The following is an 18,786-nucleotide window of genomic DNA, read 5'->3' as shown; positions in this document are numbered from 1 at the left end:
CTGTCTCTCAGGCAGTGTCTCGCTGAACGGCCTCTCTTGTCTTTGGAGTCCCTCCACCAAACTGGACAACTTAGTTACTGTGTAAGAGAGCTAAAAATGAGCTGTTCTGTGCCAGTGTGTCTCGCCGCACGCGGTGGTGATGAAGGGAACGCGGGTCTATTCGGTTGTCTTTCCTCTCCTGAAGCACCTGGCATAAAGCAGAAAGCTCCTCATCTCTCTCGGGTGGAGATGAAACAATCCACACCGCCCGTCCATCTACGATGCCGTCCTCTTCATCTGGGCCTGCGTGCGCCCACACGGCCCTTTCTCCATCAGACTCCAGACATGCAGTCCTGGTGGTCATCAACTGTAAAACATAGAATAGCAATTAAATTATGTATTACATTACCATTATTACAGGAACACAGAATGTAAAACAAAAAAACATCTTACAAACAGTTCCATATAACTTACCCTCAATCTTCTCTGTCGGCTCTTCATTGAGGCATTCATCTTTTTCTTCTGGTCAGCATTCTCTGGTTGGTCCAGGCGATGGCTTCTTCTCAGAGACTCAAAGAGAGTCCTGCAAGCCGCTGAAATACAAGGAAAACACAATTAGGATCTATTTAGTTGTTTATCTACACAAACAACACAATTCCACATCTACACTGCTCTAAAAGAGAACCTACATGTGACTGCAATGTTTAACTGGCCCCAGTAAAAGTCTAAAAAGCAGTATATGTTAGTTGACTTGATTCCAGAGAAGCCAGTTTCAGAGTGCAGACTGCAGACTGTAGACACCTCCACCCCACCCCCGACCTGTTCAAAGCCTCCATCAAAACCTAGCATTTAAGCTTTTGAACTGTATGTGAAAGGCTAACACAATTACCTACTTAGATAAAATAAAACAAATCAATAAATATGTTGTAGCACATGTAAAAGTTTCAGCTAATAGCTTAGCTAGCATACTATAATAATTCAACCAAGACAAGCAGGAAGAATACCCAAACTGAGCAGCATAAAACAGCATGAAAATAAAGTTTAGCTTGTGTTTAGCTTGATGTAAACAAGCCATAGGCTTTTTGGGGTTTAAAATCCTCTTAGCAGACCTTGTATTGAACTGTAGGTTACTTGCTCTTTTTTTTAGCAAACTGCTAATAAAGTATTCAATCAAAATCAAACAAAGGAATACACAATAATCTATAACTTAAAGAGATCTGTACAGCATGTAAATCCACTTACTTTCTTAGTTTTCACTCCTCTCTGCTTGGCTCCTTTTCTGATTTGAATTTGGTGAACAAAGGGACTCAATGGGGTCCTGGAAGGGCCCAAATAAGGACCTTTAGCTGTCCTGAGAAATGCCTGACCAAATAAACAATAAATAAATAACAATAAAATACTAACTGAATACTAAATACAATGGGCTTGCCTGTCTTAAGGTAAATGTGCAATAATGCATAAAAGAAAACATCACCAGCCTTTATCAACATAACCTGTGCTGCTGTAAATGAACACCCGTCTCTCTCTCTCTCTCTCTGTCTCACACACACACACACACACACACACACACACACACACACACACACACACACACACACACACACACACACACACACACACACACACACACACACACACACACACACACACACACACACACACACACACACACACACACACACACACACACACACACACACACACACTCCCCCTTCACACCTCAAGCAAGCTCGCTTGCTTAGGCTACTCCCCTGTCTGTCTTTGAGTGTCTTCCCACAGGTCCTGCAGGCTGGGCATTGGGTTTTCTGAAAAACTTGTGTCCAAAACAGTTACTTTTCAGGATTCCATTTAAAAAAAGCATTTGATGCTTTTGTGTGACGCTGTAGTATGAAGAAGTAGGGTGTTTATCTAATAAAAAACATAAGTTTGAATATGGAGATAAGAGGTTTCTTTTCGACAACAGCGATATAGCAGCAACTAATTTGGTCTTCTTCAGTTTAGTCTTTGGTTTGCACACATCCACTCACTTACTGATTCTACAGACTAACACACTCCATGCCATTCTTTGTTATATTTAAGTTAAATATATGATATTATTGTATACACTTTTAAACCAGCCGTGTGTCTTCCTCCTTTTTGTTATGGCCTACGAGCCAGGTCGTAACAATGTACAGTAGGTAAGATACCCGCAGCAGCACATAAAGCAGACATGTCCGAAGTCTGGCCCAGGGCCCAAGCGTGACACACAGGCAAAGGTGGACACACGCACGCACGCACGCACGCACGCACGCACGCACACACACACACACACACACACACACACACACACACCATTAAGTCAGTCACCTATTCGGTGAACAGATATGGGAAATATTCTTATTCACTTAGATTATATATAAAAAAAAGATTAACAAATGAAGCCCTTTTTTAAGCCCTTAACAAAAACATTGAAAAGTATAGTTTTGTTTTGTTCCATTTTTGCTTTGGTAATGGGGAGAGGGAGAGAGAGACCCCCTCTTTAAACAAAGAGTGAATTTGGATGTCAAAGGAAATGGCCAGTCTCCTGCTGGGTCTTTGTCTGGCAGAGGAACGGTAAATCACTGATTTCCAAAGTATATAGACGTATTTCACAGTAAACATTTTCAACTGTAAATTTCCAATTACGTACAAAAACACCAGCAAACTGCAGGTTTACTGAGCAACTGTAAATGCCCAAAAATGCCCATTAATGCCTCTTTTCTTGCAGTGACAGCACAGCACAGCACAGCACAGCACAGCACAACGCCATAAAAAAAACTACACTTCACAGCACAGCACACACCATGGCACCACACAACACGGGACAACACAACAAAAGATTTTTGATTGTATGACCTATGGTTCAATAGCTATAGGTCAAAACGTGAATCGCGTGAATAGCGCAACCATGAGGCCGATTTAAAAAATGTAGGATCGCATTTCTTCCTTGGCCTAGTGGGAATGTGTGTGCAAGGTTTCAAGGCTATCAGCCACTGCGTTCATCATTTGAGGCATTTTGTGCAAAATGGGCCACAATTTTGGAAGCCGATCGTAGATAATCAGAAAGGAATATGACAAATCGGACCGAAATAGAGATAATGTGTACCGATTTGCGTGAGGTTTGGACAAAATCGCTGGTAATATAAAAACGGGTTTAGCAAAAATCGGCCTCATGGTGGTGCTATAACAGGCCTGTGTGGAAAAACTTGGGGCAGAGGTTCTTCCTTGGCCTTCCGGGAGTGTGCATGCAAAGTTTCACGCTAATTGGTCTAGCGGTGCCGGAGATTGGCCGCTCACAGACACAGACACAGACCTACGGACACTGATGGACACGGACGGACAGGGGTGAAAACATTGTCTCCAGCCGTACGGCCTGGCATGATGATGATTACCTACTGTGTAGGATTCCTGTAGAAAGGTGTTGTTTTCTCAGATGTGGGTGCACATACACTTAGAAAACAAAGGTGTAATAGAAGCTGATCAGGTGGAATAGTTGAGCAGAATAATGCTTTTCAGTGTTATTGTATTGTTGTGTGTGTGTGTGTGTGTGTGTGTGTGTGTGTGTGTGTGTGTGTGTGTGTGTGTGTGTGTGTGTGTGTGTGTGTGTGTGTGTGTGTGTGTGTGTGTGTGTGCACGCGTGCGTGTGGGTGTGCATACATGCGTGCGAGAGTGCGTGCGTGTGTGTGTGTGTGCGCTCTTGACCCAGGTGCTTTCTCTCATGCTTTCCTGATAGGTCCCACAGAGCTGTCTGCTTGTATGACAGCTATATGTGTGTGTGTGTGTGTGTGTGTGTGTGTGTGTGTGTGTGTGTGTGTGTGTGTGTGTGTGTGTGTGTGTGTGTGTGTGTGTGTGTGTGTGTGTGTGTGTGTGTGTGTGTGTGTGTGTGTGTGTGTGTGTGTGTGTGTGCGTGTATGAGGATGGTCTGTTAGGAGCAGTTGTCTTCCTACATTGCTGTCATTCTGTTTCTTTAAAAGAAGGAGGAGAATGGGCCTTCCACCTTTCTCCTGACTCCCTCCCTCTCACTCTCTTTCTTCTCTCTCTCTTCTCTCTCTCTCTCTCTCTCTCTCTCTCTCTCTCTCTCTCTCTCTCTCTCTCTCTCTCTCTCCCTGCTTTTCTTGCTAGCTCACTTCCCATTTCTTAGTGTTTCTCAATTTCTCTTCACACGTGTTCTCTTTTGATAGCATTGCTTTCTCGATATAAATACCTTCCTTCTTCTCTCTCTCTCTCTCTCTCTTTCTCTCTCTTCATTGCAGAGAAAGGCATGGAAACTCAACACAACATGCCACCCAAGGAGAAACTGTGATTGGTGAGCTGGTCATGTGACTATTTCGCCTTGCACATGTCCACCCTTGCAGTTACAAATAGCAGTTCAGCCATAATATACTGTATTATACAGAGTTGATTTAGTGTCTAGGCTCTGAACATGTCATTCCCTGCAAGCATACACCTAAAATCTTAAAAAAGAATACATGAAAGAGGAGGGAGTGATGATAGTAAACTTCTGCCCATGCTAGGGAAATCTAGAATGTGAGCCTACAGGTGGATGATGGGATGGAGGCGCCTTTAATAATGAGCAATGTTGCTGTTTGAGCAACGACAGTTGTCTCTGAATTTATGGAGAATTCATGTTTTCTCAAACATTCTTAACAATTTAGTGGAGAATATGTGGTTTCTCAAACATACTAATGAACTTAGTGGAGAATTCACATTTCTTTCAAAAAGTTCTGCAGAAGAAAAAAAAAATTGCACTTTTTGGGTGATGGTTTGAATTCCATTCATGATGCCACTCTCCTGTACTTTTCATCATGTCTAAAAGGTTCTCACTGTTGTCTTGACTCTCCCTGTCTGTCTTGAATCTGTATTTATTCCTGCCTGGTTTTTGCTCTGGCTCTCCCTGCCCACTGAGCAGGAAGATGGCTAATAAATTAACCAGTCTCCCAGGTTCCCGATGCTCCGCACTAAAAGTGATGGATGTGAATAAATGGCACATGGAAGAGCACTGGGATTCATACACTTGGATTGTTCTGTCCTCTGTGCCATATTAGATCTTTGCGTTTCAGTGCCATGTGTCTTGTGAAAATGTAGGCCATGTCCACATAGGGGATGGGAGAATAATACTTCACACACACACACGCGCGCGCACACACACACACACACACACACACACACACACACACACACACACACACACACACACACACACACACACACACACACACACACACACACACACACACACACTATGAAGACTATGACCTAGCTACGAATGAAAATGAAGGGATGTGACTGCTTGTACATGACTGAATAGATGTAGTAAACTCTACTACTAAGTAGAGTTTTACTATCCTACACTGAAGTTTTGGGGCTAAATCAGTAATAAATGGAATATCACCCATCCCTCTCTGTGAGGCCCCAGCAGACGCACGCACGCACGCACGCACGCACGCACGCACGCACGCACGCACGCACGCACGCACGCACGCACGCACGCACGCACGCACGCAGGCACGCACGCACGAACGCACGCACGCACGCACGCACAGATTTACTGTCCACATTTACGTGCACGTATGCACACAGACACGCATGCACGCAAGCACACACACACACACACATACAGTATGCAGACACCCGTCTGCCGTGCATCGCAGACCATACACAGCTGTAGATCAATGAAACATTTGCGGTGTTAATGCAGTTCCACATAGGCTACAGTATATGACAAGAGCAATTACATTCTGATGCACTAACCAGGTGCACACACATTTAGCACGTGAGGAACTTGGAAGAAAGTGACATTTTGCACTTTTACCCTAATTAAAATTTATTTTGAGGTATGTCAGTAGGAAAAAAAATGGAAGAGATTAATCGGGACTCCCTTTGTATGATTTACTAAACCACAAAGCACAATTGTGCGCACATTATTTAACACCTAGAGTAAGCATGTCTTAACTTTGCCTATTGTTACGAGCCACATGGGCAAACAACATTGCGTTGCGGGGAGGACAATTAAATATGACAGTTTCATATTTAATTCAACAATAAATGGGGCAACATGACCGTGCATCGATATTTCAGTAGAGATGTTAGCCATTTTTCATTGCAGTAGTCCAAGGCTATAGGAAACGTGTTAGCTTACGCAATTTATTATATAGATCTACTTTAAGTTATTTCTGGCTTCAAAATCCAGTATGTTTATTTCCTCCCCACCCAGTCAACCTTATTGCAAAACACGCATGAAACATAATTAGCAATTCAGTTAGCGAAATCCATCCTAACTTCCACATATGTTTATGGTAAGACCGCTGTACATGTATGTTCCAGATACACTAAGGAATATGGTTACGTTGCGTTATGTTCTAATTTTTTACCTCAGTGGATGGCATGTGTGTTGGCGTTTAATCTACAAGCTCTCCAAATTCCATATTCACAATTGACTTTGAATTATTTACAATCATTGGCCCGCTTAAATGACATTTTCACCTTAATTTCACCCCACTGGTTAACTTATAGCATCTCCATTTTTTTATGACGTTTGATATATGTCTTGTTGACTGCTGAGGAAGCATCCTGTTGCCTTACGGCACCCACTAAGGATTGTTCAGACAGCAGGCTAATCCAATTTTCTTTCTCAAATACGATCTTTTGGACTGACTGTCCACATTGTTATATGCAAGTGATCAGATCGAATTTGTTTATTCAGACATTATCGACCTGTCCGCATTGGTTGCTGAACATAGCCTCAAGGTATGCACCAATTTGATCCTATCAGAAGAGAGAACCCCACAAAAATAACTTTAACCTGACTGGAAAATTACATTTCTGTTTACTAAAGAGTTGTACATATTGGTGTCCGTAGCTGCCGATACTGATATGGTTAAAAATGTTAATATGGGCGTGATATATCCAGTCAATTCGATTCGAGCCCCGGGACAATTACCGCTCATGCAAAGGGGAATTCCCCTTAGCCAAGAAAGACATTATTACGTCTCTGTTGGGTGGGAACCTCATATGTCCAAAACAGTTACTTTTCAGCAAATTAAAAAACAGCAAACGCTATTTTGCTTCACGCATTTTGATGCTAACAATTAGGCTTCTTGGCCTCAGGCAGGACTACTCTGCTACCTTCACCACCATTTGACCCTGACCACGACTCCATGACTACAAACCTAATCTGGACAAGCCCCTGTAACCATTTGGATTCAAACGCAATTCTTCTGGGTGGGAAAACAAACATCTCAGCCAGAGGGGAATTGCCCTTTGGCCAATTAAGGGAGATAATTAGGCTTCTGGGCTTCAGACAGGGGTGCAGCAGGGCTACTCTGCTACACTACCAAATGAGAATAGCGTTATATGTTCATTCTGGTTCAGGATTGATTTAAAAATATCGATTAAAGAAAAAGAAAAGAAAAATAACAAATTGTCTTTATCCCTCAGTAACCATGCAGGCTGCGTAGTAGACAGTGATTATTGTGTTGTTTTGTGTGCTGGTTGGGAACTGGAGCTCCCAGCATGAGCCAGTCAGGTCCCTCCTTCCCTCCTCTAGCTACCCTCCCCCCTCCTCCAACATCCTCTCAGCAGGTAACTGCTATGCTGGAGGTCCCCTCGTCGCTAACACACACACACACACACACACACACACACACACACACACACACACACACACACACACACACACACACACACACACACACACACACACACACACACACACACACACACACACACACACACACACAAACAGCTGTCCATCATTATGACTGATGGTCCCCTACCCTCCTGTATTAATGTCCAGGCTTTGTCAGAGACGGGGAGGATAACAGACAGACAGACACACAGCATGACAGAGAGGAAACGCGCACGCACACACACACACACACACACACACACACACACACACACACACACACACACACACACACACACACACACACACACACACACACACACACACACACATACATACAGTGAGTAGACACATGGACAAACAGAGGCAGAGAGAGGGGAGGACAAAATACACCTGCTGTACAGACACACACAAACTGTAGTGGTGGAATTATGATCATGCATGTACTGTATACACTATGTGTGTATACAGTATTATACTGTGTGTATAGTATGCACAGTATATATACTGTAAATATGTATGTATTTTGTAGATAGATAGATAGATAGATAGATAGATATATAGATATAGATAGATAGATAGATAGATAGATAGATAGATAGATAGATAGATAGATAGATAGATAGATAGATAGATAGATAGATAGATACTGTAGATAGATACAGTAGATAGATAGAAAGAAATATGCATGATCACAATAATAGATGTAACCATTAAAAAGTGAATAATTAGTGACTGAAATGGAGATGTAGGACAGAGGTTGACAAAGACAGGGAGCACATATATGTCCAGGAGGAAGAGGAGAAAGACAGAAAGAGACAGAGACACACACACACACACACACACAGCACAGAGATACAGACAGGAGAGAGGTGGGGACAATGGATGGACGAATAGTTTTATTGGGGGGAGAGAGAGAGAGAGAGAGAGAGAGAGAGAGAGAGAGAGAGAGAGAGAGAGAGAGAGAGAGAGGTATTATGGCCACAGCCTAATTACAATGTACACACTAACAGGCACCTGTCTTGGCCACAACGCTCACACCTGAGACCCATGATTGGCCGAGAGGAGGGCTAATTTCAGCCAACGGGAGGTCCACAGAGATCGTTTAATAAATAACAATGCCCCACGTTTCAGACAAGTGCACCTGCGCCAATTAACAGGTTACTAATTGGTCGGTACAAAGGAGAAGAAAAAAGCCCTGTCCGTTTTAGCTCCAGATGAGCTCAACGGTTATTATTTTAAAGGAGGGGGGTCTTTTTGTGTGTAACAACTGTGTGCTGTGACGCAGTTTCTTTTTAAAGCATACATGTAGGCTGCTATATATTGGAACAGTGAGCTGAAAGATGGATTTTCTAAATAGCAATTTACTGTCATTTGCACAACGTATAAGACAAACTAAAACAGACATGAGTAGTTTGTCAGCCTGGTGTTCATTTCATAATCTTAAATCCTGCATGTCTCCAAGCTCTACGAATTGAGTCGATGCCTTTCCATGCCGACTTGAAACTCATCACAGCAAAATCTTGACTGTTAATTTCACCCTGGGGTTGTAAAGCTGGACCTTTATGGGGGACCCTTTCTTGTGTTGTGTCCACTAAATCTCCCCCATCCATCTCTGTCCCTCTCGCCGTTCCCTGTCTCTATGCCTCCCGTGGCACTATCTTTCATTTCAAATCTCTTCTCAACTCCCTCCCCCTAGGTGTCTCTTTTCTACCTGCTCTTTCTATCCCTGCATACCTTTCTCATCCCCCTTTCTCTTTCCCCTCCCGTCACTCTCTCTCCCTCTCTCTCTCTCTCTCTCTCTCTCTTTCTCTCTCTCTCTCTCTCTCTCTCTGCCTGCAGCTGCACACTTAAAGGCCCTTGCTGCATTATCCTGTTAATAATAAAGGCCTGGGCAGGAGACAGCAGAGACAGACAAAGAAGAGGCTGCTGCTGCCACAACAGCCTTCAAACCTCATTAACTTTTGTCTTGTTGCAGCAGTGGCAGATAGTATGCCTGCACGTGCACACGCACATACACACACACACGCACACGCGCGCGTGCACACGCACACATACGCACACAAGCATGCACGCACGCACGCTCGCAAGCACACACACAAGATCCACCCATGTACACAACCTAAAGCACACTCACATGCATGCACACATGCACGCACTCACATGCACGTGCACACAACACACACACACACACACACACACACACACACACACACACACACACACACACACACACACACACACACACACACACACACACACACACACACACACACATGAAAGCATACACCCTGTAAGCAAAAATACATACTGTATGCATCAGTTTTTCCACACACACACACGCACAAACACACGCTCCTTCGACCTTCGCTCACTGTGGCTTTGTGTGAAACGAAGACACCTATTTGAGTGCCTGGGCCATTGACACACGGCGGCCATGTTGCTCTTCCATCCCACTCGAACGATGCAGGCGTCGGGGTGGAAACCCTACCCCGTGTGAACATGGTCAATCTTCTGTGTCGCAACATACTGTACTGCAATTACAACATACGTACAGTAGGAAAAAAAACTCTGGAGGGGTACGTGAAGGGGGCGACGAGGTTGTTTGTGCCACTCAGTCACCCACTAATGAGTAATCAACTTTCACAGCTTGAGTGTTGGGGTGGTAATTCTGGTTGCACACCGTGTTCCCGAACCGCGGAGTAGCGATTCATTATGGTGGAGATCTGTATAATCAAACAATTAGTGAATTCTTCTCATCAACAACGCCCGCTCCCTGTCTGATCAGCTCGTCTGTGATTGGGGGGTGGTGGTGGTGGAGGAGGAGGAGGAGGAGGAGAAGAGGGTGGTGGGATGGTAGTTGCTGACAACTAGCCTGGCTCTGTGACATTTCCTGGCTGCATGTCTTCCAATTTCGGTGGTGGGGGGGAGGGGCATTGAAAGGGTTAAACAGCCCTGATGAATACTCACACACTCTGTGGATGTGTCAGACGGAGGGAGGAAAAGCACCAGGATGATAATTGCCACAGAGTAAGACAGAAGGAAAAGGGGGGAAATGGGAAATGGGAGAGGGAAACAAGGGAGGGTGTTCCTTTGAGTGACAGACGAACAGAGAGAGAGAGATGAGACCCTGTTCAGACCAATGTCTTGTCTGCAGATTTATCCAAATCGTGTCTAAGTATATCAAGTTTAAATGGATTTCGCACCTAGCATCAGAATGCATCTCAACCTTCTTCAGTCACCACTTGTGAGGTCAGATTTTGCGATCATGACTTCTTCATCTTCTGTTGACCAGTGCCTGCACTCAAAACCAAAACAATATAAAGTTGCTGGATTCACTTTTTGGGGGTGGGGGTTACATTTGTTCGTCATGCTCTTTAAGTCATGTTTTAATTTTTTGTTATTTCAGGAGCTCAGGAGATTGGATAACAAGTTAGAGATTCCCCTGTGATGGCAAGTTTATATATTTGTAATGAATGCCACTTCTGTTGTTGTGGTTACAGTATGTGCCATGTGCTTTATCCCATAAATGCATTTGTCCAAATTCAGCTAATGGCAAACGCTTGACCCTCAGAAGTCATTACTACAATGTTATTGTATTACCTGGATATTGCTTTTATTGTGTCCAAGATTAAATAGCATGGCTCAGTAGTTAATCACATTTCTTTGAAGCGTCCATATGTGGTGCTGCTAGGCAGCAGGTAGTCATTAGACAGACACACAATGCTACTGCTATCCACTAAGAACTGGATCTGTAGCTGGGCAAGGTGTGCATGTTTGTGAATGCATGCATGCGTGCGTGTGTGCGTGCATGCATTCTGTATGTGCGCATAAGAGAGAATGTGCAACAAGACTAAAAAGCCCTATTCGCAGCAGAATAGTATAACTTTTGGACCTCTGGTACTTTATAATTTGCGTAGATGAGACAAGAGGCCCATGAGCTTTAAAATAGCTTTAAAAAAAGAATAAAAAAATAAAGATAATAAAATAAGATACCATTATAAATAAAAAGGGTACAACGTGCCTTCTGGCCTAAAGGTGATGCTAGAGGAAAAGACATGGGTTAGGGTAGGGTTCTGGGAGCATGAATTTATTTATTTCATGCTTTATTTAATTTATTTGATGTTAAGCTTAAAAAAAAAACATAACAAACGTGCTTCCAAAAATAACTGATAAATGGACTGCATTCATAAAGTTTATAATGTACAGTATTTCACATTCATCCATTCACACACACATTCACACACCGACAGCGGAGGAAACTATGCAAGCTACAAACCTGCTGCTCATCGAGACCTGTTAGTGTCTTGCTCAAGGTCACTTCGACACGCAGGAGGGACCAAGACAGCCGCTCACCTCCCGAGCCACTGCTGTCCAAACAATCAAAGTCATGGATAAAAACACGAAAAATACAGAGAGTTATTACCATTCACACTATAGGCCACTGGGTCACCAAAATCAGTAGGGGCCATCATCTGGGAAGAATGAAGGCGCAAAGCAGATTCTATTGAAATCCAACCAGTAGTTTTCGAGGTATGTTGTTTGGAACCAAAGTGTACTACTGTATATGAACAATCTATTGCGCAACGATCTATAGGGCTGTGTCCAGGCCTATTTTGCCAGTTATCTGTGTGCTAACACCAGCACACAACGCTAATGGGTGGCATTAAGCCTCTGAATTAGTCAGGGGTGTTTTTTGGGGTGTAACATTAATTAAAACAATCAGTGTCGACTCCCATTACCTTTAAGAAGCAGCTGCGCCTGCATCATAGCGCAATGTAGGTAAACAACGGATTTGGAGATGTAAACTGCTGAGGAAAATTGCACATTCCACCATCTATGGGAGCAGCATTAATATAGAAGAAGAAAGGAAAAGGGAGGGGAGGAGGGAGGGTCATATAGACATATGGGGAGGGTTACAAGAATATATGCTCGCTGCCATGTTGGCAAAGCTGTTTAAATACTGCGCTGCTTGGCATAGGGAGGAGTTGTCTTCAGCTACAGTAGATTAAAGAGGTGAGTGATTGACATGGGGTTGAGTTGTCAACTGCTTGGTGAACAGGAGATGGCACGAGGGGCGGAGTTGGCACGAGGCTGGGTAGGAGTTGTGCATGGTTGTCTTCAGCTTTGGTCTTCCCTCCTGAACTTAACTTGTACTCCATTTATTAGGATTAATGAAGAGTTACTTCCAAATTGACGAATTGTTTATCTCCTCCTTTTCAAAAAGGGGGACCAGAGGGTGTGTGCCAACTACAGAGGCATCACATTACTCATTACTGTTTGTGATATTCATGGATAGGATCTCGATGCGAAGTCGTGGTGGAGAGGTTATACAGTTTGGTGAGCTAAGGGTTGCTTCACTGCTTTTTGCGGATGATGTGGTCCTGTGGACCTTCAACTCCCACTGGATCAGTTTGCAGTCGAGTGTGCGGCGGCCGGGGTGAGGTTCAGCATCTCCAAATCTGAGGACATGGTTCTCAGCAGGAAACCGCAAAAAGCACTCCAATTAGGGAATGAGACTTTGCCCCAGGTGAAGGAGTTTAAGACGGAACAGGAGATCAGCCGGAGAATAGGAGCAGCAGGAACGGTATTGCAGTCGCTGTACCGCACTGTTGTGACGAAAATAGAGCTGAGCCAGAAGGCAAAGCTCTCGGTCTACCGAGCAATCTTCGTTCCTACTCTCACCTATGGTCATGAAGTGTGGGTCATGACCAAAGGATTCAGGCCAGGGATACAAGTGGCCGAAATTAGTTTTCTCAGACGGGTGGCTGGTATCTCTCTTAGAGATAGTGTGAGAAGTTCAGTCACCCGCGAGAGACTCGGAGTAGAGCCGCTGCTCCTTGACTTGGAAAGGAGCCAGCTTAGGTGGTTCGGGCATCTAGTACGGATGCCTTCTGAACGTCTCCCACTGGGAGGACACCCCGTGGCGTGGCAGACCAAGGACCAGATGGGGGGTCCTTGGTCTCCACACTGGCCTGGGAACGCCTCTGGATTCCCCAAGAGGAAGTGGCTAATGTTGCTCAGGAAAGGGTAGTCTGGAGCTCTCTGCTGAAACTGCTGCCCCACGACCCGAATCTGGATTAGCGGTTGAAGATGGATGGATTGATGGATGATGGATGTTCATGTGCCATTTGAGCACAAAGAATCTACGTTTTAGATTTTTTTTTTTTACGGTAGGCTACCATACGGCGAATTGGCTGATGGCAACACACACTTGCCATATAATATGGATAATATGGCCCAGTTAATTAAAAAAAATCCTCAATCCTCACCCTCAAACAACCATGTCTCAGAAATGTCACCTAAATTGTTGCATGTGAGTGTTGAAATTGAATGGTTTCTGATTGTAATCAGTGTGCGACTGTGCGCATATTGTGAACCACCTATCAGTGCGTCCTGTTTGCTCCAGACCACACCTCATTTTAAGAACAACACGCCCATGAGCGCTAAATAGACGCAAGATAATTTGATATTTGGGGTCGCCAGCCGTAAAAATTACAACTGCGCTGATTGGAAGATAGACAATTGCGCTGCCCATTGGTGCCGCTTTGTAGCGGGGGGAAGATAGGGCCTTATGTCTTTGCAAGTTGCTTGTGGTAGTTGTATTCATTTATTTTTTGAGTTTCAGTCTTAAAACCCCAAGGACTGCTCAGCACTCCATTCAGTATCAGTCACAAGGCACTCTCACAGACAGTTATATTATTTAGTGCATTCTCCTTATAATGTGATCAAGGCATTCACATGAGTGGGCAATAATGCCCCCTTATTGGTTTTGCATGGAAACAATATCTCTGCCAGTGACTATTCCACAGCTGAAATCAGATTTGTTTGCCTCGGTTGTGATGAATAGTATTTCATAAAGTGAACAAACCTCCCCATTATTCTGGCGGTGGATTGTGGTGAGGTGACTGCACCAGTGGCATTCTAGTGTATATTACTTACCATTGGAAAATAGCCTATTTGGGAGACATAATGCATCTGATAAATAATGGATTATATTCAGTATTATTATATTAGGGAGGGGGTGGGGTGGGGTGGGGTGGGGTGGTGTGTGTGTGTGTGTGTGTGTGTGTGTGTGTGTGTGTGTGTGTGTGTGTGTGTGTGTGTGTGTGTGTGTGTATGTGTGTGTGTGTGTGTGTGTGTGTGTGTGTGTGTGTGTGTGTGTGTGTGTGTGTGCGTGCGTGCGTGCGTGCGTGCGTGCGTGCGTGCGTGCGTGCGTGCGTGCGTGCGTGCGTGCGTGCGTGCGTGCGTGCGTGTCCCACTATAAGCCCACTATATTATATCAATCTGCTGAAGATGTGCAACATATATTAGATGCATAGAAAATGTACAAACAGAAATGTATAGTGTGTCATCAAGCTGACCCTGCTTATGGTTTTTAATTATGGATGATTATTGTCTTGATCACAAGACTGCAATTATGTTTTGTTCACTACAGTCTCCATATCCTCTCCATTAGCCTCCACATTCTGCATGTTTTTTGCCCATTTTTAAATGTTTTATTTAGATAGGAGGAGAATGTAGAGAGAGAGAACAGAGACATCCAAGACATGACTGGAGTTGGATTTGAGCTCAGTTCCTTTTGTGACTCACAAAGAGCATGTGGTCTGTGACTGGCTGAGCCACCAGGCACCCCATCCCCGTGTGTGGTGTAAGTTTGAAAACTAGATTAAAAATGGTCTCCCTGCTAACGTTTTCCCTTTTTTGTTTTCAACATTTTGAGGTTCTAAAATCTATGTTTTTATCTAGCTAGATGCCAATGTTTGTTTGTTCTTTCTTCTGCTGCTCGCCATGAAGGGAAGAAGCAGAGGAAAAAACAAAAATAGATTGAAAGGTTGCACAAACTCTAGTCTACAATAAGCTATCAAGTATGTTGAGTATTTTGCCAAATATTGTTATATCAAACAAAGTGTCACATTTCTATGCATGCATGATCATCCCTATGTATATACTGTAATCTATATTGATCATTTAAGGGTTGAATTCACCCTAGCCTCTGTCAGAAGCACGCCCTGGCAACTGCAGCATGTTCAAGGAGACATCCTCAATGTACCAGGGGTGGGGTTCTTTCTGCCCTTTTTTCGCATCTCAATAAAAGTTTTGGTTGTATCAGCACAAATTAGCATTGATGGTACCTAGCTAATCTCACACAGCTGCAGAATGGAACATTAGGGAGAGGGTGCAGGGCCCCGGCCCATCTGTGGAGGGACCGGCTCACAGTCCCCTGGAACCAACATCACTTTGGCCTCGTCAGATGGTCCCCGCAGTGTGGGTTTATGTGCGGATGTGTGGATGTGAGGCAGTGTGTGTGTGTGTGTGTGTGTGTGTGTGTGTGTGTGTGTGTGTGTGTGTGTGTGTGTGTGTGTGTGTGTGTGCGCGCACACGCGCGTGCATGTGTGTTTGTTTCTCATTAACTTCCTGAAAACCTTGCATGTGAAATTGCAAACTTGAATTACTGTAATGGTGGCTAAGCAATTCTCCAAAGATACTTTCCCCTCTAGATTTACACAGCTGTGATCAAGGTGCTACTGGCAGGGATGAAGAATTGTTTATTTCACAGTAAATCTCCTCTCTTATGAATTATCTCTCTACTTCGTAGGTGCAGCGATGGTATCGCTCTCTATTTACCAGTACTGTACTTCACATAGGCCTACCGCTCTTCTATTTCATCTCTCCCTCCCTCTCTTTCTCTATACATGCCTCTTTCTCTATCAATCTTTCTGTCTCTCCCGCTTTCTCTCTCTTTGCCCGTGTGGTCTGTGCCCTGTCATGCTACAAGTCTCTATTTCCCTCTTCCTCCCTCTCTCCTCTCTCTTATTCTCTATCTCTCTCTCTTTGCCCCTGTGGTCTGTGCCCTGTCATGCTACAAGTCATCAGCTGTGCCTAGTTCCAGACCTCAGAATAAAACATTAAAAAAAATGGAAAGAGCTTTCCCTTTCAAATGAACAACGCTGAACGGTCTGTCAGCCAGGGTACGCAAGATGCACGTCAGAGGGCCGCAGGAGCTGAGTGGGTAGAGAGGCCGCGGTTCGCCCCCATAGTCTATGAGTTGAAGTGTCCCTGAGCCAGACACTTATTACCTAACTGCTCCCCGGGTGCAGTATTAATAGTGCCCAATCCTCCTAATAGTTAGGATGGGTTAAATGCAGAAGAGAATTTGACATATTATGTGCAAATGTAAAGTGACAAATATCCCAGCAACAACAACAACCAGAGTCATGCAGATGTAATGCTTGACACTCTCAGTGAATAGAGGTGTTACCAATGCAAAAGCCTTATTTAGGCTTTTGCATTTAGGCAGTTTAAACAATGATTCTCATCTCCTGTCCGCACCACCAAAACTCCAGCATGACGATATTGATTCTAATATTCTGGAGTGCCATAATTCTATAGCGCACCAGATTACAATGATGCATCAGGGGGCTATGCCCTTTCTATCAATTCCAGTTCTATGTTCCAGAAAGTGGTTCTCACATATAGCCCCTCTCATATGAGCAGACCTCTCTCTGAGAGTCCCACAGCCCCTCACCTCCTGTCACACCGAGGGCTGAGTAGTGACCCCCCCCTCTCTGAGTACGGCGCCATCGGTCGGACAGACCAGACGATAGCGGCTGATATGCTTTCAGCGCTGACGGCTGGCATGTCACCCACACAATAGCACTACAAGTGGCACTGTGGCACACTGGAGGAAATGAGTAAGTGGTTCGATCTGAGCAGTGGGCGGCATGTTGGACATAAAATGGATTCAGGTGATGAACGCTGACCTGAGAACAGTTTTGAATTAAGGGACTACACCATGAATTTAAAAAATAATAATCATATTTAATATCATATTGTTTATGTCCCTCAAACGTTTTTCAAAAGGTTTGAGCCTAAATCAAGCCTCAGATATACTCATTCCAACTAACGTCTCTCTGGCTTATAAAGCACTTTCAGCTGCAATACCAAAACATCCTGTTGGGCAGAGGGGTGCTACTGAGCAATTCTGTCTGTCAAAATACATGGGCAGAAATGCAAGTGTTGTAAGCAACATTGCCATTCTGAGATGGCCTGTTCAGACCCGCCCATTCTGAAAATCTCTGAAATGAGAATGAATGACTGAATGTTAAAAAAATATATTTTTTTGGGGTACAAGAGACACTGGGGAGCCCAAAAAATACCCCCCCCCCCCCCCGCCCAAAAAAAAAAGAAATTCATGGTGTATCCCCTTTAAGATTATAAATAGATATTTATGCACATCATTATGAATACAGTGATATAAAGCAGGGTACACGGCCAGTACCTCACTGTTGTTAATTTATCAATTTCTACACTCTCAGAGTAAGAAGATTTTACAGTGTACAAACCCATCTCTCCTGCATACATGATTTACACTGTAGTGGAGTGGAGTCAGGAGCAGTAGACCAGCCCTGCATCCACTTACCACTCTACCCCTCCCTTCCTCCTTCTCTCCATCCCTCCACCTCTCCATCCCTCCTTCTCTCTTTCTCTTCATCCCTCCATCCCTCCTCCATCCATAGAGACCATTAAGTTAATGAGACTTGAGGTATGGAGGCGGCTGCAGTTGGCAACACCCCCTCTCTCTTCGATCTTCCACTTTCCTTTCCTCTCCCTCTCTTGACCTTTTCCTCTCTTTTGTCTTTCAACGGCATAATCTTTCACTCTGTCTTGTTGCTACCCCTTCCCTGGTCCTCTTTTATTGTGTTATTTGTGTATGTGTTGTTTCTGTGCCTCTGTCTTCCTGTAACAAGTGTGTGTGTGTGTGTGTGTGTGTGTGTGTGTGTGTGTGTGTGTGTGTGTGTGTGTGTGTGTGTGTGTGTGTGTGTGTGTGTGTGTGTGTGTGTGTGTGTGTGTGTGTGTGTGTGTGTGTGTGCGTGTGCACGCGTTGACACAACCTAGTGACAAAAGTGAGAAGCACACCAAAGTTATGAGTTCTTATAATTATACAGTGTTATAAGAAGATTACAAAGCATTATAAGTATGCTATAATGCAGAGCCTAGCCCCTCCACGTGCCAGAGCCTCTCTTCTCCCCCAGTCCCGGCATAGTTCCGGACAAGCGGATTGAGTGGCACTGTCTTGCCCTGGACTGACCGTGGGTAACTACCTGGGGCGTAAGTCGGGACTTGATCAACCCCGGCTGGGTCACCTGGGCGAGGGTGTA

At 44.3% G+C, this 18,786-nt stretch overlaps 1 long non-coding RNA gene across 1 annotated transcript; it reads right to left on the bottom strand.

Moving 5' to 3' along the window:
* Positions 1-244: 244 nt before the first annotated feature.
* LOC311042128 lies at positions 245-1,338 on the bottom strand. Its single transcript, XR_014600462.1, has 3 exons — positions 1,222-1,338; positions 454-572; positions 245-346 (listed from the first exon to the last, which is right to left on the bottom strand). It is a non-coding gene; the product is annotated as an uncharacterized lncRNA (long non-coding RNA).
* Between the last annotated feature and the right edge of the window lie 17,448 nt (positions 1,339-18,786).

Source organism: Gymnoscopelus microlampas (genome assembly GCF_963454915.1).
Source record: "Gymnoscopelus microlampas genome assembly, chromosome: 3".
Taxonomy (NCBI): Eukaryota; Metazoa; Chordata; class Actinopteri; order Myctophiformes; family Myctophidae; genus Gymnoscopelus; species Gymnoscopelus microlampas.
The sequence above is the reverse complement of the archived record's forward strand: the minus strand, read 5'-3'. Positions and strand labels throughout refer to the sequence as shown.